Source organism: Zootoca vivipara, chromosome 8 (genome assembly GCF_963506605.1).
Source record: "Zootoca vivipara chromosome 8, rZooViv1.1, whole genome shotgun sequence".
In the NCBI taxonomy this organism is placed as follows: Eukaryota; Metazoa; Chordata; class Lepidosauria; order Squamata; family Lacertidae; genus Zootoca; species Zootoca vivipara.
In genome coordinates, this window is record NC_083283.1 from 10,366,623 (window position 1) to 10,392,317 (window position 25,695).

Genomic DNA, 25,695 nt, shown 5'->3' on the forward strand with positions numbered 1-25,695 from the left:
TATCATTCAGAACTAGGGTTGCCAGACTCAATAGTGGACAAGACTTCTGTGCCTTTAATTGCCCTGCTCTCTTTTGAGTCTGGCAACCCTATTCAGAACATGAGCAAAAGAGCTGGGCCCCTAGGGCCCCCTGCCAGGTGTACAGGTTTAGGACCCCCCCCCCCCCTGCGGCAGACGTACAGCAGCTTTGGCTCAGCAGCTAAGCCAGGGTGGACAAGTTACACCAGCATATCATGGGCTGAGCCAGGGTTGTGAATTTGACTCCAGCCGAGAGGGGTGTCACGGTCCGGTCGGCGGGCGGTTGAAGCCCTGACTGAGGACGTCAGGACCAGAGGCAAGATGGTGATGTAGAAGCAGGAACAGGTGCAGGGCTGAGGGTCCAGCAGCAGGCAGTCACAGGGTCAAGGAGCAAGGCAGAGGCGAAGGTCTGGGAGTCAAAGAGCAAGGCGTTGGCAAGGCAAAGGTCCAAGGGTCAAGGAGCAAGGCGTCAGCAGGGCGAAGGTCCAAGGGTCGAGGATCAAGGCGTTGGCAAGGCAAGGGTCCAAGGAGCAAGAGGCCAGAGGCAACCAGGCAGGGATAGCGTTGCTGTGGCAAAGAGCTGAAGGGAAATGCTGAGCTTTTTATCCCTCCCAGCTCCTGCCACCAGGTGCAGTGAGGTATCAAGTGGCCTCACCTGATTGGCCACCCCTTGCCTCTCCAGCACAAGCTGAGGCCTCACCTGAGTGGCCACTCCTTGCTTCTCCAGCACAAGTTGAGGCAGGCCCCAGTCCTGCAAAGCACTACAGGCCCCAGAGCCTGACTCCTGCCCATACTCCTGACAAGGGGAATCAGCTGGCTGAGCCAGAGATCTGGCGCATCGTAAACTGCTTGTCCTGACAGATCTTGCCATAGAATTGCCCCACCCCACCCCCCAACTGACAACCATTAGGTTGATTTGTGTCAACCTAATACAGCTCCCCACATGTGCCTCAAACCCACTATTTTTAAAGATTCAAACAAAATCTGGTGTTTTATATATACACGTATACGCACACATCCCTCACCCAGTGTGAACAGAGGGTGCATGTATAAATAGACGCTTTATCGCAGAAGGGGCAGCCAGGAATCTGGTGCTTGCTCCTGCGCGTTTTACGGGGAGCGGTCACCATTCCCCGCACGTGCCTATGACAACTGACGGGGAGCCTGCCTATTTCGCACTCTGGGTATTTATACCCACACTGAAAATGTCAAGTGCAAAGCCGCCCACAACACTCAACTACTTTGCCTCATTTGGGAAGCGTCGTTAGAGGAGTGTCGACACACGGGCACAACATTAACATTTCAAGAGCCTCGGTGCTCATCTTCATCGCAATAATTTCTTTGCACCAATGCTGCGGGTATCACAAGTGTTCGGACAGCAGCATCGCTTTCCAGAGTTGCCTCATTTAATGGAGAACACAAGAGAGGCGCCATGGCTCAGACTTAAACATGTGCTTTCACCCACATTCATTGCGTCTATATAATCCACCGATGGCAATGATGAAGGGAAAGGCTGTAGCTCAGGTTGAATCCCCAAGCATCTCCAGGAAGGGCTGGGAGGGAGCCCTGCTTAAAACTCTGGAGAGCTGCTGCCAGCCAGTGTAGACAATATGCAGCTAAATGGACCAGTGGCAGAATAGCTAACATGTCCTTTAAATGTATAGTAGAGATGGCGCCTTACTATGGAATGGGCTTCTGAGATCCATGGAACTTTCTCACAGACCACAGAGATCTATTATGTATGTAAGGGATATTCCTGGGTATATAATTTCTTCATCCTCCCCGCATAGAACTTAAGACTCATAGAATTGTAGAGCTGGATGAGACCAAGAGGGTCATCTCTGGGTCAACCATCTGAAATGTAGGAATCTTTTGCCCAAAGTGGGGCTCAAACCCCACACCCCTGAGATTAAGAATCTTGTGCTCTACCAACTATCTTTTATACCCTCCTCTGAAACCACTCATAGTTGACTAGATGTTGAATGGGGAATCTGTGGTCCTCCTTCAGTCAGTAGAGCATGAGACTCTTAATTTCATGGGTTCGGGCCCCACCCTGGGCGAAAGATTCCTGCATTGCAGGGGGTTGGACTAGATGACCCTCATGGTCTTTTCCAACTCTGCAATTCTATGATTCTATACATTTTAAGACAGCAATTACCCATCACCTCTGACCACTGGCTGAGCTGCCTGGGGCTGACAGAAGCAAGAGACCTGCAGCCTTCCTGGTGTCACCCGGTTTCCCATTCCTGGTGTGCATCCTTCTGAAAGTGCTCCCAATTCCATCCCCTTGGAATGTCAGTTAAAGGGACCACGGGGTGCCTGACTGAGAAAGATCTCTGCCTGATTTCCTTAGAGAACCACAGCCAATAAGAAGCTAAAAGAGACAAATAAAATCTCGGTATATGCTCAGGGTGGGGATTCTACTATAATCACAGCATGAGCTGCCTTGCAATCAGCAGCCTTATTCCTGGTTTGCCATTTTCACAGCAAAAACTGGTGCACTCAGAAGCAGATTGCATCCCCTGTAGATCCATGTAAATGCCAGGCTCTATTATATTTTGTAAAAGTATACAGTACTGGGTTTTATTTACACATAGCTTACAGTTACCATGCATCCCATTTTGTTGTTGCATCTTTCTGAAAACTGTCCACCTCCTCTGAAATGAGGGCAGTTCCAGCTGACCTGTTTTGTTCAGTATACATCCTGATCTGTTTGCAATGAGATTAGATGGTGCCAGCTATTTAATGAGCCTTTGTGGGGAGGTTAGGTGAAGCTGCATCAAAGCAAGTGTTAGCTTACACTTTTTGTCTTGCATTTTCCTGTCACTTTCCTTACTGCAAAAAAGTCTGATCTTCCAGGGAAAGAGGTTTGTTGCACAAAACCACTTCCGCATCCCACGGAGGTGGTGTTGTGGGCTTGGCCCGTCTGAACTCTCGCGATGGGGGCTGAGAGCTCAGCCCCCTCACGAGGGGGGGGTTCCTGCCTCCGTCATACCTGGGCTGGGCAATCGGGTCAGCCGGGAGGCGGGGCTACCCCTCTTTTAAACTAGCTGGAGGCGGGAACCCAGCCTCTTTCGCCCCAGCTCCCAGCGCGATCGGATCAAAGATCTCCCCATCAATTATAATTATGCAACCTGAATAGCCCAGGTTGACTCCCACCCCCCACCCCACCCCCCAAAATAGCAGCAGTCTGGAATCTGCTATTGGAAAAACTGCGACCACACAAACAAAAATAATAACCGGGACACAATTCCATTTGACACCCGAAGAACTGATGCTTTTGAATTATGGTGCTGGAGGAGACTCTTGAGAGTCCCATGGACTGCAAGAAGATCAAACCTATCCATTCTGAAGGAAATCAGCCCTGAGTGCTCATTGGAAGGGCAGATCCTGAAGCTGAGGCTCCAATACTTTGGCCACCTTATGAGAAGAGAAGACTCCCTGGAAAAAACCCTGATGTTGGGAAAGATTGAGGGCACAAGGAGAAGGGGACGACAGAGGATGAGATGGTTGGACAGTGTTCTTGAACCTACAGACATGAGTTTGACCAAACTGTGGGAGGCAGTGGAAGACAGGAGTGCCTGGCGTGCTCTGGTCCATGGGGTCACAAAGAGTCGGACACGACTAAACAACAACAACAATAACAATAACAACAGTCTACTATAACAAGCCAGAATCCACTGCCAGTAGCAGGGAATTTGATTCATTCAGCATAACAGAACAATGAATGTTCTAAACATCTCTAATGAGTCTTGTACTTCAGTTGTGATTTCCGCATTGCAGGAGATTGGACTAGAACTAGATGATCTGCCGGGGGGGGGGGGTCATGTACACGTCTATGAGTCAATAAATCCAACATTTGTATTATTATTCATTGCCATCTTCTGCTGTCAAACCAACTCTGCAACTGCTGGGTATGTAGAGTTAAACATTAAACAACCATGAGTAGTAGCCAACTTACGTTTTACTCAGAGTAAACCCCTTGAAATTAATTTGCCATGTTCATTAATTTATGTTGGTTTGCTCTGAGTAAAACTTAGCTGAATACCATCCCTTAATTCTCCAAAATGGCAACATCTGTTTAAGTGTTTTATCTATGTTTTCAAATCAAATAAAGCCAGTGAACATTTTCTCAAGTGAAGAGCACAGAATTAGAAAATAAGCAGTATAGGACAGCCCTAATGATGAATGGGTTGGGGGGTGGACTTCTTAATGGGGGGAAAATGCAAAAGATTCAGAAGCAGGACTTTTGAGAAATAAAAAGATAACCAGGGTGATTGGGTAGAAGTCTTAAATGTTGTAGGGCAGGCATAGGCAAACTCGGCCCTCCAGATGTTTTGGGACTACAACTCCCATCATCCCTAGCTAATAGGACCAGTGGTCAGGGATGATGGGAGTTGTAGTACCAAAACACCTGGAGGGCCGGGTTTGCCTATGCCTGTTGTAGGGAAAGCGAGGAGCAGAGACAGAGGTTATTAACTTCCTGTCTTCCTGTTTCCTAGAACCAGAAATCCAATAAAATTGCTTGACGGCAGATTCAGGACAATAAAACCAAGCCATCATCACATGAAGGGCAATTGCAGAGTGTGCAGCCACACAATGTAATGATTGATATTGGCTTTAGAGCAGTGACCCTGATCTGTGACTACAGATCAGAGGCAGCCAGATGCTGTGGGATAAAGTTTCCATCCGTCCCAACCAGGGCAGGCAATGGCCAGGAATGATGGGAGTTGTAGTCCAGCAATATTTGGAAGGCCACAGCTTCCCCATCCTTACTTTAGACCAGGCATCCCCAACCTCAGCTCTCCAGATGTTTTTAGCCTACAACTCCCATGATCCCGAGCTAGCAGGACCAGTGGTCAGGGATGATGGGAATTGTAGTCTCAAAACATCTGGAGGGCCGAAGTTTGAGGAAGCCTGCTTTAGACGGTTTTTCAGAAGGTTGATAAAACAAATTAACAACAGCAGAAGCATGATATCCAAATGGAGCTTCCATATTCAGGAGCAGTACTATCAGTTTGCTGTGGAGCAAACAACTAAAGAGGACCACCTGGTTGGCCAGAATAGGGAATTGGAGGGAAATGTGGGTCAGATGAACTGCACTTATCAGTGCCCTACAGATGCCTCCTTTCATCTCCCTAGGTTAGGGAACTTCCAGATGACCTGTTCATTGAACATTCATCCTGATTTGTTTGCATGGTTGAAGGGAGATGATGTTGTCTTAAACCATTTCTGGCTAAGTTTCCCCATCACTTTATTTACAGCAACAAGTCAGAGCTTTGGGGGAAGTGGGTTTGTTGCACCAAACCTCCCAAACAACTACAGTTGCACTACCTAAATCAGGAACCTTCTGCATGCAGAACAGAGATGCCCTCCTGCTGAGCTACAGCCCATCGCTTAATCTGTTGGCATATGATTGACTCCTACCCCAATATACCAACACCTTGGGGATGGGGAAAAGAGATTGCTTTGAGCAGACCGACAAATCAAGGGCTCAATGTTAGAGCACCTACTTAGCATGCAGAATGTTCCAGGTTCAATCTGCAGGTAGCGCTGTAAATGTCCCTTGCCTGAAACCCTGGGAGCTGCTGCCAGCCAGTGTGGACAATACTAAGCTAAATGGGTCAAAGCTTTGTAAAAGGCTGCTTCCCAGGTTCCTCACCTGGGAGGAGAGGAAACAGGGACACAAACAAGGGTTACCTTGGCATTTCAGCTGCATTCTCACCCACCCCCCACTCCAAATCCAGACTTGGGGATTTGATGAGCGCTTCTTTTCACCACAGAGAAGAATCTCTTCCTCCTTGGCATCAGAACTGACATGATATAGTTGCCTTATCTGTAGGGGCAGGGACTTAGGAAAGCAGGTGTGTGCAGGGATGACAAACAGATTAGCAGCTATAAGCTGATCAGCAAGGATTTCCCACCTTCCCAGCCACAGGCTCTGACTGCAAATGGAGGAGCAACAGGGGTTGTCAAATCTTTCTGACAGCTATGAGCACACGCTCAACACATTGCAAGAGGGTTTGGGAAAGGGGCATTTGAAGAAGGCATGCTTTGCATATGGGGGGGGGGCAGATGCAAAGGAGAAAAAGGTTCCTACACCTTTAATAGCTGTGCAGACTAGATTTCAGCAGGTGTAGCTTAACTGAAAGTCTACACAGCTGTTAAAGGGGCAAGCAAGAGACCTCTCCTAACTCATTTTTTTCATCTGGTCCTGCTAAATTTGAAAGATACTTTCCTCTCCAGACTGCATAAAGAAAAGGGGGGAGGGTGACAGAAAACCCCAGATATAATTATAATGATGCAGCCAACAATGCAGGGTTCAATAAGCAAATGAAACTCTACCCTTTTGTGAATTAGGTAGTGTGTTAGGTAGTGTGAATTAGGTAGTGTGGCTAGAGCACTGTCTCCCAAACTTGGGTCTCCAATTGTTTTTCCAGACTACATTTCCCATCACCCCTGACCTCTGGTCTTGCTAGCTTGGGGTGATGGGAGTTGTCCAAAAACAGCTGGAGTCCCAAGTTTGGGAAATACTGGGCTAGACTCTAGAGCATAAGGCTGTGACCAGGGTTCAAATCTCCTCTCAGGCAACGGAGCTGATTTGGGTGACCACCTGTTTCCAGGCTAGCCTACCTTGCAAGGTTGTTGTTGGGGTGAAACAGGAGAGGGGGAGGAAGCATGGAAGGAAAATGGGGTAAAAGGGGAAGGGAAAACGCCCAGATAAAAACCATGACGCTCACTGGGTGACCTTGGGTCCAGCCACCAGCTCTCAGCCTAACCTACCTCGCAGGGCTGTTGGGTGGATAAAAACGGGGAGGAAGAGGACCATGTACGCCGCCTTGAGCTCTTGGGAGGAAAGGCGGCATATTAAATGTTAAGAATGCAACATGCAAAAAAAAAATGCAATGCACCTCAGTCCACTGTGCTTAAGCCAAGGGAGGAGAGAGGAAAAATGAGGCAGGGAGGAAGGACTCTGTCGCTGCTGCTGCTGCTGTCTCCCTGGCCTTGCAAATGGGAGCCTATACGCATCCTCCTCTACAAAGCGATACCCGCGCCTGAGATAGATGCCCGCACATCCGCGGCGGGCAGCGCACGCACTCACCTGCGCCGCTCCCTTTCCCTTTGCAGCCGGAGCCGCCGCCGCTGCCATCTTGCTCCCAGCCCTACCCTATTAAAGGCTTCGCCGAGGCGCTCTGCATGATGGGGGCTGTAGTTTCCGTCCTTCTCTCTCCCCTCCTCCTCCTCCTCCCGCCCCTGTTGCGCGGCAGACAAAGATGCGCAGGGGCTGCTGCAGCGCAGCGGAGCGTCGCCGCAACTGCATCCTCTGCGCCTGCAGAGGAGCGAAAGCAGAGGCAAGGCGGGGCGAAGAAGAACAGCACATATTTGTAAGCCAGGGCCGGCTCAGCACTTACATCCTTGAATGTTTAAAGGTAAAGGGACCCCTGACCATTAGGTCCAGTCGTGACCGACTCTGGGGTTGCGCGCTCATCTCGCATTATTGGCCGAGGGAGCCGGCGTACAGCTTCCAGGTCATGTGGCCAGCATGACAAAGCCGCTTCTGGCAAACCAGAGCAGCACATGGAAACGCCGTTTACCTTCCCGCTGTAGCGGTTCCTATTTATCTACTTGCATTTTGACGTGCTTTCGAACTGCTAGGTTGGCAGGAGCTGGGACCAAGCAACGGGAGCTCACCCCATCACAGGGATTCGAACCGCCGACCTTCTGATCAGCAAGCCCTAGGCTCAGTGGTTTAACCACAGCACCACCTGGGTCCCTTGAATGTCGGATATAACTTCCATTCATGCAAATAAGAATGAATGCTTAATAAATAGATCACCTAAAGGTAAAGGTAAAGGGACCCCTGACCATTAGGTCCAGTCGTGACCGACTCTGGGGTTGCGCGCTCATCTCGCATTATTGGCCGAGGGAGCCGGCGTATAGCTTCCAGGTCATGTTTAGGCAGCCTTAACCAGCTTTGCATAATATATTTATATTTCGGTTCAATAAAAAAATGTTGTCGGCTACTTTGAGGTGCCTCGGAGCATGTGCAGAGAGCACCTTCCCCAGGGATGAAAACGTTTGTTTAGAGAGACCTAAGTGGGAGAGAAAAGTATGATCTTTTTATGTGATTGTATGCTGTCATTTATTCTATTGTTTCAATGCAATAATTTTTCTTTTAAAAAAATAAAAATAAAGAGAAAAGTTGAGATCAAAACAGAACAAGGTTATTATTTTCTTGTTGTTATTTAGTTGTTTAGTCGTGTCCGATTCTCCGTGACCCCATGGACCAGAGCACCCCAGGCACTCCTGTCTTCCAAACTGTCTTGCAAAGTTACACAGCACACAGTGTGGCCAAATAACACAGAGTGCTTTAAGTGAAGGAAAGGAGCCTCTGAGCACATTCAGAGTGTCTGTCCTAGAGAAGAGAGTTTGTGTTTGGTTGCAGGGAAAGTCCTGGTAATGGAGAGCTTTTGAACATATTCTGTGGGGGCCTTCCTTTCTGAGACGTCTCAACTGAAAAGATAATGCTCTCAGCTTACTTGTTCCACCTTTAAAATGCAGCCACTTCTCCCGCATGTAACATGCTAGCATCCATCCATCCATGAGCATGTGGTGTTGTCTTCTATTGGGCCAATCCATCCATGCAGCTCAGCACTGTCTACCCAGACTGGCAGTGACGTCGTAATGGTTTTCCCCAGACTCTGGCAGTGACATAATGTTTTTCCCAGACTTGCCTGCAGTTTGAGATCCCTATAAGATGCAAATGCTCAGATGGCGCCATGGGTACCACATAGATGGTGACCCTGGCACTACTACCCATAAGTAGCCCTGTGAATGCTTAATTCCACACATTTTTTTGCTCATGCACCACCACACTGGAATATTTCCTTTATGCGTATGCAATAGCAGAAACATTCTGTTTTCATAAAACACAACACAAAACAGCAACTTATTTTCCCTCTCACAGCTCGGCTCCACAGTAAGTGGAAGTTTAGCTTGATTTATAATCCAAATTACTTCAGTAGTCTGGAGCGAGCACACAGCGCTAATTGTCAACTCAGAAGAATGCCTTGTTTAAATGGGGACCATTTTCTATTAAGAAAAGAGCCTGCAGGCTATTAAGGATCATGGAGCTTAATTTGATTTTAAGATTTTGGGGTCTGTTGCAACAGTAGATTAATATGCACAAAGCAGTTCTAGGAACATGGTCTAGGACGGGTGTGAAAAATTGGGGTGTGCATAACCTCCCGTTTGTGCGCGACTTGCTCATATCAGCCATGAATAATTCATCCTGGAGGGAGAAAATATTTAAAACTTCACCCACTGCAGTCTGTTGTGGAGGCTGTTGACCCAATGAGGTGGGTGGTGAGAATAGAAAGGGGCTGTGTTAGCAGAAGAGAGGATCCAGATCAGCTCCAGATTTGGGGTGATGCAGGCATTTCTCACACACAGGGCACCAAGTCGAGGGGGGACAACATTGAGAAAATCTATAACTAAGAAGATCCCTGGGGGGGGGGGTGTGTGCAAAATTTAGGGCTCACACAGAGCACCATATTATAAAAGGTTACCCAAATGAGGAGAGGAAAGTTTTTCATTCTGCATTTCTTCCTTCAGGGGTTAATGTGTCAGGCACTGCTTGCTGGGTGTGGGCAGCTCCCGAGACAGTAAAAATATTATGAGAGACATTGCACATATCTTTGTAAACCAAGAAAACCTTTAATGAATAAAAAATAAAAATAAAATCATTCCTTCTCTCTCTCCCCCCCTCCTTTTCACTCTGTTCTCCCCTTCCTTGCAATCCACATAAAATTAGGCCAAGTGTTGCCCAATACGCACCCTTGCTTTAGTGGTCAGGATCCAGATGTCCACATACCATACCACAGAATCATAAAATTGTAGAGGTGGAAAGGACCCAAAGGGTCGTCTAGTCCAACCCCCTGCAATATCAAGACCTGGAATGGCTTGGAGCTTTGTGGAAGGTGGAACATAGTGGGCAGGAGGCCAATAGACTTCTGATGGGAAGAGAAGGAAGCTGCGCTACTGCCAATTCTGAGTCCAACCCCTCAAAACATTCTGGTTGATTTCTCATTACCAGAGAAATTTACTTAAATGGTTAACAGACACAGTTTCTCTGCCCACAAACAAGGTAGCATGGATTCTTTTGGGTCTATGCCCCTCACGGAATCTACGCAGATCTTGCAGGGAACTTAGAAGTATTTGCTTTTTCCTGAGTAATCATTCACAGATTTCTGTTTCTTGGCTATAGTTTTTGGATGGACCTATTGTCTTCTCGTAAGCCTCACCTGACCTGCTTTCCCACAACTCTCTGCTTTATGCCCTATTCCTGGGATAGCCAACATGGTGCCCTCCAGACTGCAATTCTCAACATCCCTAGACCATTAACCATTCTGAGTGGAGCTGATAGTGAAGGGAGCGATTTGCCAATTGTGTTATTGAGCTAAATCTGATCATATAGTTTGCATTGTATAATTCTGATTGTATGGCTTAGCCCCCCATATCCCTAAAATGCTTCTTAAAATGCTTTCCTTTTGCCTCGGAGTCTGTGCACCAAAGTGGGCCAAAGTGTCATAAAAACATTCGAGAGCAAGACAGAATGCCCTGCTAAGCTATCAAGGCCGAATGACTGTCTTGTTTGATGCTAGCAGTCTGACGCAAAGAGCAGGCAAGATAGATAGGAATTCAAACCCCCACTCGAGGCCGCTTGAGGAGGCTACCGGGGTAAGCATGAGTCAGCATGTGTTTATGCACAGGACCGGACACAGATCTTCCTTATATGTACTTGTGACCCCCTTGCGTGCGCACATTTACAGAGGAGGGGGAAAGAAGAACAAGAAGTTTATAAGAATGTTTGCAAATTTGTGTTTCTTTACTCTTGTCGTGAGCTTATCACCAAGAGTCTCTTAAATTTAAGAATTAAACTCTTTCTCTGAATGGAACTCAACCCCGGTGTCGTTATTGACTGTCTCTGTCCCTGCCTGGGTGCAACTTAAGAACCCTTATCAGCTAATAAGGCTACAATAGAAGTCAAAATATCTGGAGAGCACCATAATAATAATAATAATAATAATAATAATAATAATAATAATAATAATAATTTGTACCCCACCCATCCAGCTGGGTTTCCCCAGCCACTCTGGGCGGCTTCCAACAAAGATTAAAATACAGTAAAATGTCACACATTAAAAACTTCCCTAAACATGAGCGCGGGTGGTGCTGTGGGTTAAACCACAGAGCCTAGGGCTTGCCGATCAGAAGGTCGGCGGTTGGAATCCCCGCAACGGGGTGAGCTCCACTTGCTCAGTCCCAGCTCTTGCCCACCTAGCAGTTCGAAAGCACGTCAAAGTGCAGGTAGATAAATAGGTACCACTCCGGCGGGAAGGTAAACAGCGTTTCTGTTTGCTGCTCTGGTTCGCCAGAAGCAGCTTTGTCATGCTGGCCATATGACCTGGAAGCTGTATGCCGGCTCCCTCGGCCAATAATGCGAGATGAGTGCCGCAACCCCAGAGTCAGTCACGACTGGACCTAATGGTCAGGGGTCCCTTTACCTTTACCCTTTATGTACCCTAGCCTACCATTACTTGTCACGTCTATCGCTGGCAATAATGAGCCCCTTAATGTTGCAGCATCCTTAGGCAGAGTGTCATTTGAGAAGGAAGCTTGCCCACCCGCGAGTATTGACTTGGTATAGCCCCACTCAAGCCTGCCTCTTCTTGCAGAATGGCCTGGAATCCAGGCAGGGGCACGTCATAATGTTCTAGACATTTTCTATCTCTGTGTACTCTTGTATCTTGAGTATAAGAACATGGGAAGAGCCTGCTAAATCATGCCAATGGCCCATCTTGTCCAGAATTCTGTTCTCACAATGGCCAGCCAGATGCCAGCGGAGGCCCACAAACAGGATCCGAACACAACAACAACCTCCCAACCTGTGGTTTGCAGCAACTGGAATTCAGAAACATTACTTCCTCTGATTGTGGAAGCAGCACTTAGCCATCCCGGCTTGATAAGCTTCTCCTCCTCCTCCAGGAATTTGTCTAATCCTCTTTTAAAGTCACCCACATTGGTGGTCATCCCTACCTCCTGTCAGTGTGAGTTCCACAGTTTAAACTATGCACAACATGAAAAAGTACAGTGGTACCTTGGTTTAAGTACACAATTGGTTCCAGAAGTCTGTACTTAACCTGAAGCGTTCATAAACTGAAGCGAACTTTCCCATTTAAAGTAATGGAAAGTGGATTAATCCGTTCCAGGCGGTCCATGGAGTACTTAAACTGAAGCGTACTTAACCTGAAGTGAACTTTCCCATTGAAAGTAGTGGAAAGTGGATTAATCCGTTCCAGACTGGTCCGTGGAGTACTCAACCTGAAGCGTACTTAACCCGAAGTATGAGTGTAATTGGTTCTGGAAGTCCGTACTTAACCTGAAGCGTACTTAACCTGAAGCGAACTTTCCCATAGAAAGTAATGGAAAGTGGATTAATCTGTTCCACATGGGTCCGCAGAGTACTTAAACTGAAAGTACTCAAACTGAAGCGTACTTAAACCAAGGTATGACTGTAATTGGAAATACAAAACCTCATTTAATGGAACAGAAAATCTTAAGGACCCCTCCAGATCTTTTGCAATTTATGGGTGAAATTCAAGTGCATTCTGGGGAAATTGAGGTTCATGCAATTAAACTGCTCTTTCCCCGTACGACAGCAAATCCACTTTTTAAAAAGGAATGTCAGTACACCCTGTTCAGCCCACGTCTTAAGTGCGTGCATGGGCTGGGCGACTGGAGCACCTTCACCGACCTTCCGATCACAGGAATGGAGACACAGCATTCCCAGAGAACAGGTCCTGGTGCAATGGACTCACATCTGCTCATTGTGAGCACCTCAAACTCAGCAGAGTAACGGAAGCAAAGCTGTGGAGGTTTTGAAGCATACCTAATTTTATTTCTAATAGTTACTACAATACACTACAGACATACATGAGAAGAGCAGTTCCCCATGCTGCCATCTTATCTGTACATAGATAAGAGTGAAAACCTTTCAGGCAAGAGACGGAAGAACCAAAGAGTAGCTTCCACCCCCTCCTTTCTCATAACATGAGGGTAAAACAAAGACCAGGCGATTCTTGCAATGGGAGGAATGAAACGCCAACACTTTTGCAGTTAAGAAAGTAACAGGGAAATGCATTGGGAGGGGTGGAATGAACAGGAAAACATACGGACATGCTGAAATAATATCAGGACAGGTGCTTGTTGTCCTGTAAAATTCTTGCAAAGAAATGGGAACAAATGCTCAATAAAGATCGGATATAACTTCCATTCATGCAAATAAGAATGAATGCTTAATAAATAGATCACCTAACGGTAAAGGTAAAGGGACCCCTGACCATTAGGTCCAGTTGTGATCGACTCTGGAGTTGCGGTGCTCATCTCGCATTATTGGCCGAGGGAGCCGGCGTACAGCTTCCAGGTCATGTGGCCAGCATGACAAAGCTGCTTCTGGCGAACCAGAGCAGCACACGGAAACGCCGTTTACCTTCCCGCTATAGCGGTACCTATTTATCTACTTGCACTTTGACGTGCTTTCAAACTGCTAGGTTGGCAGGAGCTGGGACCGAGCAACGAGAGCTCACCCTGTCACAGGGATTCGAACCACCGACCTTCTGATTGGCAAGCTCTAGGCTCTGTGGTTTAACCCACAGCGCCTCCTGCTACCTAAAGGAACCTTTCAAAATAAACTGGGAATTTAGGAGTTCCAGAGGTCTGTTCTTAACCTGTTGTTGTTGTTTAGTCGTTTAGTCGTGTCTGACTCTTCATGACCCCATGGACCAGAGCACGCCAGGCACTCCTGTCTTCCACTGCCTCCCGCAGTTTGGTCCAACTCATGTTCGTAGCTTTGAGAACACTGTCCAACCATCTCATCCTCTGTCGTCCCCTTCTCCTTGTGCCCTCAATCTTTCCCAACATCAGGCTCTTTTCCAGGGAGTCTTTTTCCAGGGTCTTTTTCTTAATCTGAAACCGTTCTTAACCTGAGGTACCACTTTAGCTAATGGGGAAAATGTTGTTGTTGTTGTTGTTGTTGTTGTTGTTGTTCCTTACTGCACATTGTTTACATTAACCCTGCAAACTTCTTGATTTGTTTACAATAACTTTGAAAATATACTCACTTTATCTCATTTCTTAGTAATTTATGGATAGCTTGAGCACCAAAATTGTCAAGCTCAGGATACTGCCGAAATTGGGAAAGTTGTCAAAAGTGGAAAAGCGCAGTAAATATCAAACAGATCTGAAGAGCAATAAACAAAACGAATCCACCACTGCTCAGCAATGCGCTGATCGTAACGACATTTAAATTGCTGTGCCGGGGGGGGGGGGAATTGTGAGAGTCATCAGCGGGGCAGAGAGGAAAACAGAGCCTGCGAAGAAAACTCCCAAAGCAAAATAGAGCCATTTCAGCCCATTAAGTGAGACAGAACATTCCTCTTCTAATTTTCGAAACAGATGGTCTGACACAGTTGGTAATGTTGGAAGGTGCAGATTTCATCTCGCTCTTTCCAACGTGAGTAGAAAATAACAAAGACGACATTTGGTGGGGGAAGGGGCGGAACGAAGGCTGAGCAGCACAGGTGCGGGGGGAGGGGAGAGAATCCAACATAAAAATAAATATGAGGAGAAAGGAAATTAGCATTGGGGGCCTGCCTGCAAGCAATGGAGGTCCGGGTTAGAGGCATTAGAAACTGAGGAGGTTGGGGATTTCCATCAGAAAGGAGAGTAGAAATTGCAGCAATTCACAAGTTCATCGAGGGTCAAGAAGGGAAATCGAACACAGATGGTATTTACTATTATTTTCATGTTTTAGTCCACGAGCTTCATGTAAGCAATTGCATTGTTTCCCGAATTGTTTTTAAGGCTTTGCTTCATTGACATTGATTATGTAACTGGTTACATAACTGGCTACATTTGTTTCAGCAGATAGAAAGACAAGCAAGGTAGACTCTAGGGGAAGCCAGACTGCAGTGGAACAGAAGCATTGCAAGGAATATAGGACAGGGGCGGAAATGGCTTCTTCATTACTATTATTAGAGGCTTGAAACAGACAAGGCAATTGAAATCAGGCATGGAAGAATGAAAGAAGGATAGAGTCCAAAGGATGCTCGAGGTGACTAACACTTGGAGGAGGGTGGGGAAACTTTTTCAGTCTGCGTTGCTTTCTGGGCAGCCACATTCACACCATACATCATGGCTTCCCGCAGAGAAATCTGGGAGCTGTAGTTTGTTAAGGGTGCCGAGAGTTGTTAGGAGGTCCTCTAATAGTACATATTGCATCTAAATGGAAGACACAGAGAGATGTGCACACAAGGGTAAATTTTACATTTGTCACCCCACCCATTTTTGTCTCTGGCCCTCTGAACCACAGTGCAAGGGGGATAGGGACAAACAGACATGTTAAATAAATTCACAAATTCAGCATCTATCTCTTTTGGTCCCAAGGAAAAGCCGAAGTGAAATATAATTTTGCAGCACATAGTATGCATGGAAATAAGGTGGTATGAGAATCTGTGCGACTTTGAAGGGGCTCTTTTAAAATTCTCATTAATGAGACTTTTACAAAATGAGGAAATAAACAATGTCTGCTTGATATTTCCCCAATTAAGCCTAGCCCTGCAGAGGATACGCAGCCTCCCTTGACTGGATTTTGAGTCATGATGGTGACTCATTATCCTATATCATTTCTGAAATTCCCTAAAGCGAGAGATAAAATGCCACGTGGGCATGCCACTACTAATAGGTTGGCAACATTGATATTAACGTGACTTTTAAAAGTCAGCTTAACAGCACCAGTTTTTACAGAGTACCTTTCAAAATGCTCTCCAAGGTGTGATCTTCAGCTCTGAAGAAAAAGAGAACAAAAATAATCCCCACAGAATGATCCCAGCGAACAGTTTCAGACTGGAAATAATAAGGCACAGTTATTGACGTGTTTAAGGGGGAGGGGGAATACTAGGAACACCTTCTTCAGGTGTAGATTTAAAAGCAAAAATAAAAGGCTTGAAATACACCCAAGGATGACAGGGAAGAGCAAAGCCTAGGGGGATGAACTACATGCTTTGCAGGATGTAGAACAGTATTTGCAAAGGAAGCTGCCTTATACTGACTCAGCCTCTTGGTTCCTCTAGTTCAGAGTGGTCTACACCAGGTGTGGGAAAGTCTTGGGCCTCCAGCTGCAACTACAACTCCCATCAGCCCCAGCAAGCATGGCCGATAGCCTGGGATGATGGGTGCTGAGAGTCCAACAACATATGAAGGCCCAGACATTCCCTTCACCTATTGTCCACACTTATTGGCAGCAGCTTTCCAGGATTTCAGAGAGGAGACATTCCTTGAAGGTGCTGGAGAACGATCTTGTGACCTTCTCTATGCACCTGCAAGCATCTGGTTCTTCCAGTGAGCACTCAGGGCTGATTTCCTTAAGAATGGATAGGTTTGATCTTCTCGCAGTCCATGGGACTCTCAAGAGTCTCCTCCAGCTCACCATAATTCAAAAGCATCAATTCTTTGGCGATCAGCCTTCTTGATGGTCCAGCTCTCACTTCCATACATCACTACTAGGAAAACCATAGCTTTAACTATACTGACCTTTATCGGCAAGGTAATGTCTCTGCTTTTTAAGATGCTGTCTAGGTTTATCATTGCTTTTCTCCCAAGAAGCAGGCGTCTTTTAATTTCGTGACTGCTGTCACCATCTGCAGTGATCATGGAACCCAAGAAAGTAAAATCTCTCACTGCCTCCATTTCTTCCCCTTCTATTTGCCAGGAGGTGATGGGACCAGTGGCCATGATCTTAGTTTTTTTTTATGTCGAGCGTGAGACCATATTTTGCGCTCTCCTCTTTCACCCTCATTAAAAGGTTCTTTAATTCCTCCTCACTTTCTGCCATCAAGGTTGTGTCATCAGCATATCTGAGGTTGTTGACATTTCTTCCGGCAATCCTGAATTCTGGCTTGGGATTCAACCCAAGAAGAAGTATACATGCACACAAAAGCTTATACCTAGAACAAACTTAGTTGGTCTCTAATGTGCTGCTGGACTATTTTATTTTTATTTTTGAGTAAAAAACAATAGCTGAAAGACATTTAAACAAATTTAGAACCAGCAATTAAAATGCAGTTTGCTGTGACAGCATCATCTGCACCTTAGTTTTCAAACGCTTGTCTGAATAGGAGTCAATCTAAACTCTTTTGGGAGGGAATTTTCAGAGCAAAATGGGCACATGGATATGGATGTGAGAGCCTTGTTTGCCCCTGAATATAAATTTAAGCCACCATGAGATGAGAAGAAGATGGTTCTTCTTATGGATTGGTAACTGATCATCAAACATGGAGCAGAGATCAGAAATCATTGCAGGAGGGGGGGGAAAAGCATTATGTTTGTCTCAGTAAACTGTGAGGGGAAAAAAGGGCATTTCTTGGTCCCAAGTCACTCTGTTATAGTTTCCAAATGTTCCAGAGTATGATCTTTCCACGGATAACCGATGATGAATTAAGCATGAAACATCTGATCTGAGATCACACCACAATCTAAAAATAGACTCAGTCAAAAGATGCTGAAAAGAAGCCTCAATATGCATAATTGGATTGGATGCCCATAAGAATCAGGAATAGAGGTGCCAATTGGCAATTGTCTGATCTGTACCCACCCCTCTGTGCGCAATGCACACAACCAGCTGTGTCTAATCGGATCTGGCAGTGACATGTTGACAGAAGATCAGCTACGTATGAGCCAAAACCATGGACAATTTTTGGGCGACATTTCTTTTTTCTTTTCTTTTTTTTACCAGTGTCCAAAAGAACACCTGTGCTTGGGGATCCTTGTGAACATGTTCACCTCTTTGTGCTCATTGCACACACGTAAGCCATGTTCACACCATACATTTAAGCCACTATGGTACAACTTTAAATACTCATGGTGACCCCCAAAGAATCTTGGGAGCTGTAGTTTGCTAAAGGCGCTGAGAGTCCCTAGGATACCCTCCATTCCCCTCGTAGTGCTACATTTCTGAGTGGTTTAACAGCTGACCCCCTCTTCCCAGTGAACTCTGGGAACTGTAGGTCTGTGAGGGGAACAGTGGCCTCCCAACAACTCACAGCATCCTTAACAAACTACAGTTCCCAGCATTCTTTGGGGAGTAAGCGGTTTAAAGTGGTATCATAGTCCTCTAAAGGTAGGGCATGAATGTGGCCTTTCACTCATTCTTTATTAAGTCCAGTATTCTGGGAGGAAGGTCAGGGTATACTTTGAACAATAAACAAGCAAGCAAGCAAGCAAATTAATGTCCTGGACCTGTCGGGAAGGGTGGTCAGGCTGGCAGTTACAGGGTCTTCTTTGCATTGGCTACACAGCTTTGAATCTCCCTCCCCTAAGATGAATGATCAGTCCTCTCCTTAGTAGTGTTTCGTGAACCATGAGCTCAGCATGAGTCCACAGTGTACTGCAGCAGGAAGAAAAAACCTAATGCTTTTCGGAAGTCTACTGTTCAGATCAAGAGAAGTAAAAGTCAAACCACATCTGGAATAATGTGTCCAATTCTGGGCATCACAATTTAAGAAGGATGTTGACAAGCTGGAATGTGTGCAGAGGAGGGCAGCCAAGATGATCAAGGGTCTGGTAACTAAGCCTTATGAGGAGCAGTTGAAGGAGCTGGGTATGTTTTGCCTGTAAAAGAGGAGACTGAGAGGAGATATGATAGCCATTTTCAGATATCGTAAGGGCTGTCACATGGAAGTTTGTTTTCTCCTGCTCTGGAGTGTAGGACTCGAAACAATGGCTTCAAGTTACAACAAAGGAGATTCCGACTAAACATCAGGAAGAACATTCTGACAATAAGAGCTGTTCATCAGTGGAACGGACTCCCTCTGGAGGTTGTGGGCTCTCCTTCCTTGGATGTTTTTAAGCAGAGGTTGGATGGTCATCTGTCCAGTATGCTTTAGTTGAGATTCCTGCATTGCAGGGGGTTGGACTAGAGGACCCTTGGGGTCCCTTCCAACTCTACAATTCTATGATTCTAAGTCTTAAGGATTGCTTTTAATGTATGTCTGTGTTGGGGGTGGGGTTTAGTAGGCAGAACCATCTGTTTTTATTCAGAGAGTTTGCCCACGTATCGGTTTTTCCCACGCCCAGAAAGCATGGAGCAGAGAGCTTTTCCGCTTGACTTTCTAGGCATGAGTTTGAGTGGTTGTCCTCCCCCCCCCACTCCTTTCGTGGGAAAACCTGCTCTTTAGCTCTAAATCGGAACAAAAGACAATCCGCAGAAAACACTGGTTGCTGTTTGCTCCAATTGAGTGCTAAAGAGCAGTTTTCCCCAGGGGAAAGCAGAAGAACAACAGAAGGTGTGATTCTAGATTCAGGTAGGTAGCCGTGTTGGTCTGATCCAGTCGAAATAAATAAATAAAAATTTTAAATGTCCAGTAGCACCTTAGAGATCAACTAAGTTTGTTCTGGGTATAAGCTTTTGTGTGCATGCAGGTGCTACTGGACAATTTTTTAAATTTATTTCAAAAAGGAGGTGTGGTATGCCCTTATAGTGGAAAAGCTTGCTGCGATACATTGGCTTGAAATGTATGGAACCGCTGTTGCCATGGCTGTGATTTTGTTGTGCATACACTTTTGCATTGTTTTCAGTGCTGTAAGCAACTGTGGGGTAAATACTGTCTTTTGAACAATGGCAAATAATGGCAATAACTTTATTTGTACTCTGCCCTTCATCTGAAAGTCCCGGGGGGAACTTCGCAATCAAGCTTAACCTTGAAGGTAAAGAAAACAGCACGAAACAATCAAAATACAAGATTCAAAGGAAAAGGAAAACACATCAGCAGTGGTTGAAAGATGCAACTGCCCAACACTCATCTCTGTTCCCCAAGGACCTGGGATAAGAGGTGCGTCCTTAGCTGCCATGAAGACAAAATCCTTACCACACCACAGGGTTCATTCTCCCCATACGCCACACACATGTGTGGTTCTTATTTTGGAACAAAATTAAAAAAAATCCTTCAGTAGCACCTTAAAGACCAACTAAGTTTGTCATAGGTATGAGCTTTCGTGTGCATGCACACTTCGTCAGATACACTTGAAACAGAAGCAACCAGACCCTTATATATATTCAGGGGGTGGGGGGAATGGGTGATGGGCTGATAGGAGTGGTAAACCTGTTGATGGCTGTTAACGACTGTTGATGACTGCAATAGGTCCTGGGGGGGAAAGCAAGGGCTGAGGCTAAAGAAAGCTTGATCATGCATAATGAGATAAGAATCCAATGTCTTTATTCATCCCAGGTGGCTCTGTGGTTTTAAGCTTGGTAATGAGTCCCAATTCAGCAATTTTTCTTTCCTGTCTGTTTCTGAAATTTTTCTGTAATAAAACAGCTGCTTTGAGATCTTGTATAGAATGTCCTGGGAGATTCTCCTACTGGTTTCTCTGTCTTGTGGTTCCTGATGTCAGATTTATGTCTATTTATCCTTTGGCGTAGGGTTTGGCCTGTTTGTCCAATATAGAGAGCTGAAGGGCACTGTTGGCATTTGATGGCATACACAATGTTAGAAGATGAGCAATTAAATAGTCCTGAGATGGTATGTTGGATGTTGTTGGGGCCAGTAATGGTGTTGTCCAGGTGTATGTGGCAGCAAAGTTGGCATCTGGGTTTTTGGAGGTATTTGTTTATACCGGCAGGAGACCTGAATAGGGGCCCCCTCCCCCATGCCTCTTTGCTGGCCCTTGGATCTCTGCCTAGAGTAGGATCTGCTTCTTGCTTCTGCTGTAGTTTCCATCGTCGTTCGAACCAGAGTGCCTTCCCCTTAGCATTGCTCACAGGGAGCAACGGAGAACCTCAGGGTTGCAGTTCAAGCCCCCCAGTGCCTGATAATTCAGGGTGATCCCCTGTAGCAAAACCCAAGGCAAGGATAGAGGGCTACGGAAAATGTAAAAGCCAGTCCTGACACCTGAGATTCCCAGAAACCCGCTCAAAATCCAAACGGAAAGCGCTGCGTGCATTACTGCCATGGCATGTTTGTGCCGACTGAAGCCCCTGGAAAACTAAATGGAGCGTGCAAAGCGACAGTGAATAAAGGTTAAAGTTGCACCTTTAACTTAGCGCAATGCCAAGTTCCGTTTTGCCGTGGTTTGTAACACAATGCTAACAGCGGCGATCGTGCCTGGGGCCTGGCGTCTGCAGTCGGAAGATAAACAACACCACTCTGGCCTCGAGAGCTGATGGCTTGTGAAAGGCACTGCCCCCGTCAATAGACTCTCAGCCATGAATAGGGTTCATGCTAAATTTACAGCCATTATATAATCTCAGAGATTGCTTGCCTTGTAAGCAGAGGGAGCTCTGTAGGTTTCCATTTCAAACTGGATCCTTCCCTTTCTCCTCTACTCCCTTTTATTCATCAATATGTCTGTTCTTTGACGTTCATAGAAGCTGTTAGCACTGCTGGACACTTTTCACTTTAGCCTTATTAAATCTCCACACTGCGGAGGAACCCTTTTATGAATGAATCTGTCAGCTGGACGCTGTTCTGCTGAAGAATCTAAGCTAATGGGTCAGAAGGAAGCGTCCTCGATGGCCCCAAACCATGTGCTCCCAGCTCCTGACGAATGGCGGACGTCACGTAGAGGAAAGCCTTTTCAAAAGCGGGGCCAATGTTGTGGGAATGTTAGGGATGTGGATTAGGATATATTATTAGATAGATCCTATCCAAGCTTGTGTTATCAAGCTTCAAATATCAGCAGAGTGACATTCCCCTTTTGTGCGCAGCAAAAGTGTGCGTTCAGGTTTGTTAAAACCTCTACAACATTATACTTCCTGGCAAATCCCCTTTTTCCCTCTTAAAAGAAATACACGACACAATAGTACTAAAATAAGATAGAGTTTACTCACATGGCATCCTGAGTTAACAGCGTAATCTCAGAAAGGCAGGCTTACGTAGAAAAGTTACAAATATGTACATCTGGAGTCTACTTAGTAGAGTAAGGCTCCATCTGGTCTCTCTCTTGGCAACAGGCCGAGAGGGAGAACCATCCTAACTGGAGATTCTCTGGAGATGTGTTCCCATTGAAGAAGAGATGACTAAGAGAGAGAATGGCTGCTGGCTTGGGGCTTTTATCTGCCAGCTAATCCATTTCATCTGCATGTCTGGAGGAACAGGAACTGAACTTAGTCAGGTGTTCCTCCAGGTGAGTTCCTCTTAGTGGACACTCTAGGAACTGTTGTTACTTGTCTGCCCCAGTATTCCATCCCACAAATGTTGTCAGGGAGCTCACCTTCTTCCATCGTGATTGGCCTTGGGGCAACTGGCAGTGGCGACTGTCTTTTGGGCAACTTTTGTCAAGGGCACTTCCAGGCCAAAGGAATGCAGACAGCAGATAGTTAACTCATTATTGTCAAACATAACGCTTACAGTCGCTTCCACAGCTCTGAATATCTAGGCACACCAATCAAATGTCCAGGCAGCTATTCCCTACGGTCTGCGCCCTATGGAGCAGTTGCAGCAACAGGGCCTTCCTCTCCCTCCACTATATGTACCTTCCACCAACAGGCTACGTGCATGCAGCTAGAGACTATGCCTGCATGAAAACTTCCTGTGCTCATCACTTTTCAATCCCCTCCTGGTTCTGATCTAGGCAGTGGTGCAGGAGAAGGTGGGGAAGCACCTGGCCTTTCTTTTCCCTACCCTGGCTCTTCCTCCTCTTCCTCTAGGTCTAAAGTTTCCCTTGCCTCTGATTCTTGCCTCCTGGCCAGAACAGTTCTCGCAAATCACTGACCCTCTCTCCCGAGTCATATTCTAGCCCAGCTTCCCCCAGTGCTCTCTCATCAGCATCCTGCCAGTCCTTGCCAGCTTTGGGGATACGCTGCTTGTTGACTTCAACAAATTTCCACTGCCAATGTGTTTATTGATTCTGCAGCATGTTTTGTTTTTTTTTAAAAAAATCCAAAAACCAAAACTGTGCTTTATTAGTAGTTGTACTGATTTCATTTGTCGTGTGTGCCATGGTTTTAAACTTTCTTGTTAGCTGCATTGGGGACCTTAAGTGTGCTGATGTGTTGCTGCAGCCAAGAAAGATGGAACTGGTTTCCCTGCTAACTTTCATTTCATCTTGGCCAGCAATTCTTTTACTGGATTTTAAGGGAAATATTTGAAATATACGTACCAAGAGCTCATGAGTACTTGAACAGTAGTGGCTCATTATTTGTGATGACAGGTCTGAGGCAGATAAAGATGCATGTGCAAAGGAACAATCAGGAGCCCTAGAGTGAACTCTCAGTTGTTCCTTGGTAAGCAAGGCTTGCTGTCAGCATTGAGCAGCTGACAGCAAGCCCTGCTGGGATCAACTGCACCATTGAGTTCTCAATTAGGGACTCTGTAGTGGAGCCAGTCCCTGCCCAGAGTGGGCTTGCTGTTAGTACGAATCAGTTGACCAACACTTTACAGCTGGTCCCACAGAGATCAGCGGCACTACAGAGCTGGGATGGCTCTGTCACTACAGCATGAGATTCTTAATCTCTAGGTCATGGCTTCAAGACCCACCTTGGACAAAAGATTCCTGCATTGCAGCGGGTTGGACTAGATGACCCTTCTGGTCCTTACCAACTCTTCTGTTCTATAAGTCGCAGTGGTCTTTGGCTGGGAGCCTTGCATGGTGCTTCTGCCAAAGCTTCCCTCTGTGGAGCAGCGCATCATTGAGTGACTGTGTTGGCTTCCCAGACTCTCCTCTGCCCACAAACAAGTTGGTGATTCTCAGCTGTTCCTAATTTGACACAAACCTGGCCTTTCTAGACCGCATGCTAGAAAGAGCCACCCCCCCCCCCTCTGTCTCTCCCTGTCTCTCAGACCCACAAAATAAATCACACACATGCCCTCACAAAGGAAGTTGGGATCTGCTAATGGAACACTTTTATTGGAGGCTAAATATTTTATCAGGCTAATGGTGTTCTCTCTTCCGACGGTTTACTACTTTACTGGCTATTGCGAAGTTAAGACCTTCCCACGCACTGCTCTTTCATGGTCATTATGATGCAGCCAGGACAGAACTAGTGTTCCATGCATAATGAAGGGAAGCAGGAAGTCAGGGGCAAGAGATCTGGGCAATGTTAGGATTATTAGTATTATTATTCTCTGCCCCTTGGCTTCAGTGCCAAGAGATAACTGCTGCCAGTCTCTGTCTCTTATCAGGACCAGTCTTGAGTGGGTGGCTGGGGTTGGGAGAGAAGGTTCCTTGGGTTCAGGAGTGTGCATGAATTTTGGAGGAAATGAAAAACTCAGCTGAATTTGGTGGATTATGAAACGAATGCAAGCAAAACTGGCCCTACCATTAGACAGAGGGAGGTAGTTGCCTCAGGCAGCAGATTCTGGGAGGGGAAGAGCAGCACTTAGGACGTCTTCCTGATGTTTAGTCAGAATCTCCTTTCTTGTACGTATATTGAATCCAATGGCTTGGGTCCCAGCCTCTGAAGCAGGAGCAAAGAAGCTTGCTCCATCTTCAATGTGACAGCCCTTTAGATATTTGAAGATGGCTGTCATATCTCCTCTTAGTTTCCTATTTTCCAGGCTGAACATACCCAGCTCCCTCAACTGTTCCTCATAAGGCTTGGTTCCCAGTCCCTTGATCATCTTGGTCACCCTCCTCTGAACACGTTCCAGCTTGTCAATCTCCTTCTTAAATTGTGGCACCCAGAACCGGACACAGTACTCCAGGTGTGGTCTGAGCAAGGAAGAATAGAATGGGACTATTACTTTCCTTGATCTGGACACTATACTTTTACTGATGCAGCACAGAATAGCAGTCACCTTTTTTTGCTGCTGCTGCTTCATCACACTGTTGACTCATGTTACACTTGAGTCTTCAACGACCCCTAGAACCTTTTCATCATATGTACTACTGGCAAGCCAGGTGTCCAACACCTTATATTTCTGCAGTTGGTTAATCCAGTCTAAGTGCAGAACTTGACATTTTATTCCCATTGAAATTTATTTTGTTAGTTTGGGCACAGTTCTCCAATCTGTTAAAGTCATAGAATCATAGAATCATAGAGTTGGAAGAGACCACAAGGGCCATCCAGTCCAACCCCCTGCCAAGCAGGAAACACCATCAAAGCATTCTTGACATATGCCTGTCAAGCCTCTGCTTAAAGACCTCCAAAGAAGGAGACTCCACCACACTCCTTGGTAGCAAATTCCACTGCCAAACAGCTCTTACTGTCAGGAAGTTCTTCCTAATGTTTAGGTGGAATCTTCTTTCTTGTAGTTTGAATCCATTGCTCCGTGTCCGCTTCTCTGGAGCAGCAGAAAACAACCTTTCTCCCTCCTCTATATGACATCCTTTTATATATTTGAACATGGCTATCATATCACCCCTTAACCTTCTTGTCTCCAGGCTAAACATACCCAGCTCCCTCAGCCGTTGTCAGGAGTATGGGCAGGAGTCAGGCTCTGGGGCCTGTAGTGCTTTGCAGGACTGGGGCATGCCTCAACTTGTGCTGGAGAAGCAAGGCGTGGCCACACAGGTGAAGTCCTCAGCTTGTGCTGGAGAAGCAAGGAGTAATCACCCAGGTGAGGCCACTTGAGATCTCACTGCACCTGGTGGCAGGAGCTGGGAGGGATAAAAGCCCAG

The 25,695-nt window shown here is 46.2% G+C and overlaps 1 protein-coding gene across 2 annotated transcripts in view; it reads right to left on the minus strand.

The window, feature by feature from the left end:
• The window catches only part of EFR3A (EFR3 homolog A), an 88,058-nt gene extending 80,874 nt beyond the window's left edge, over window positions 1-7,184 (minus strand). For both annotated transcript variants that reach the window (XM_060277608.1, XM_060277610.1), the window contains exon 1: window positions 7,121-7,184. The gene's annotated coding sequence lies outside the window, so the exon portion shown is untranslated. The remainder of the gene's footprint in view (window positions 1-7,120) is intronic.
• Window positions 7,185-25,695: the final 18,511 nt, after the last annotated feature.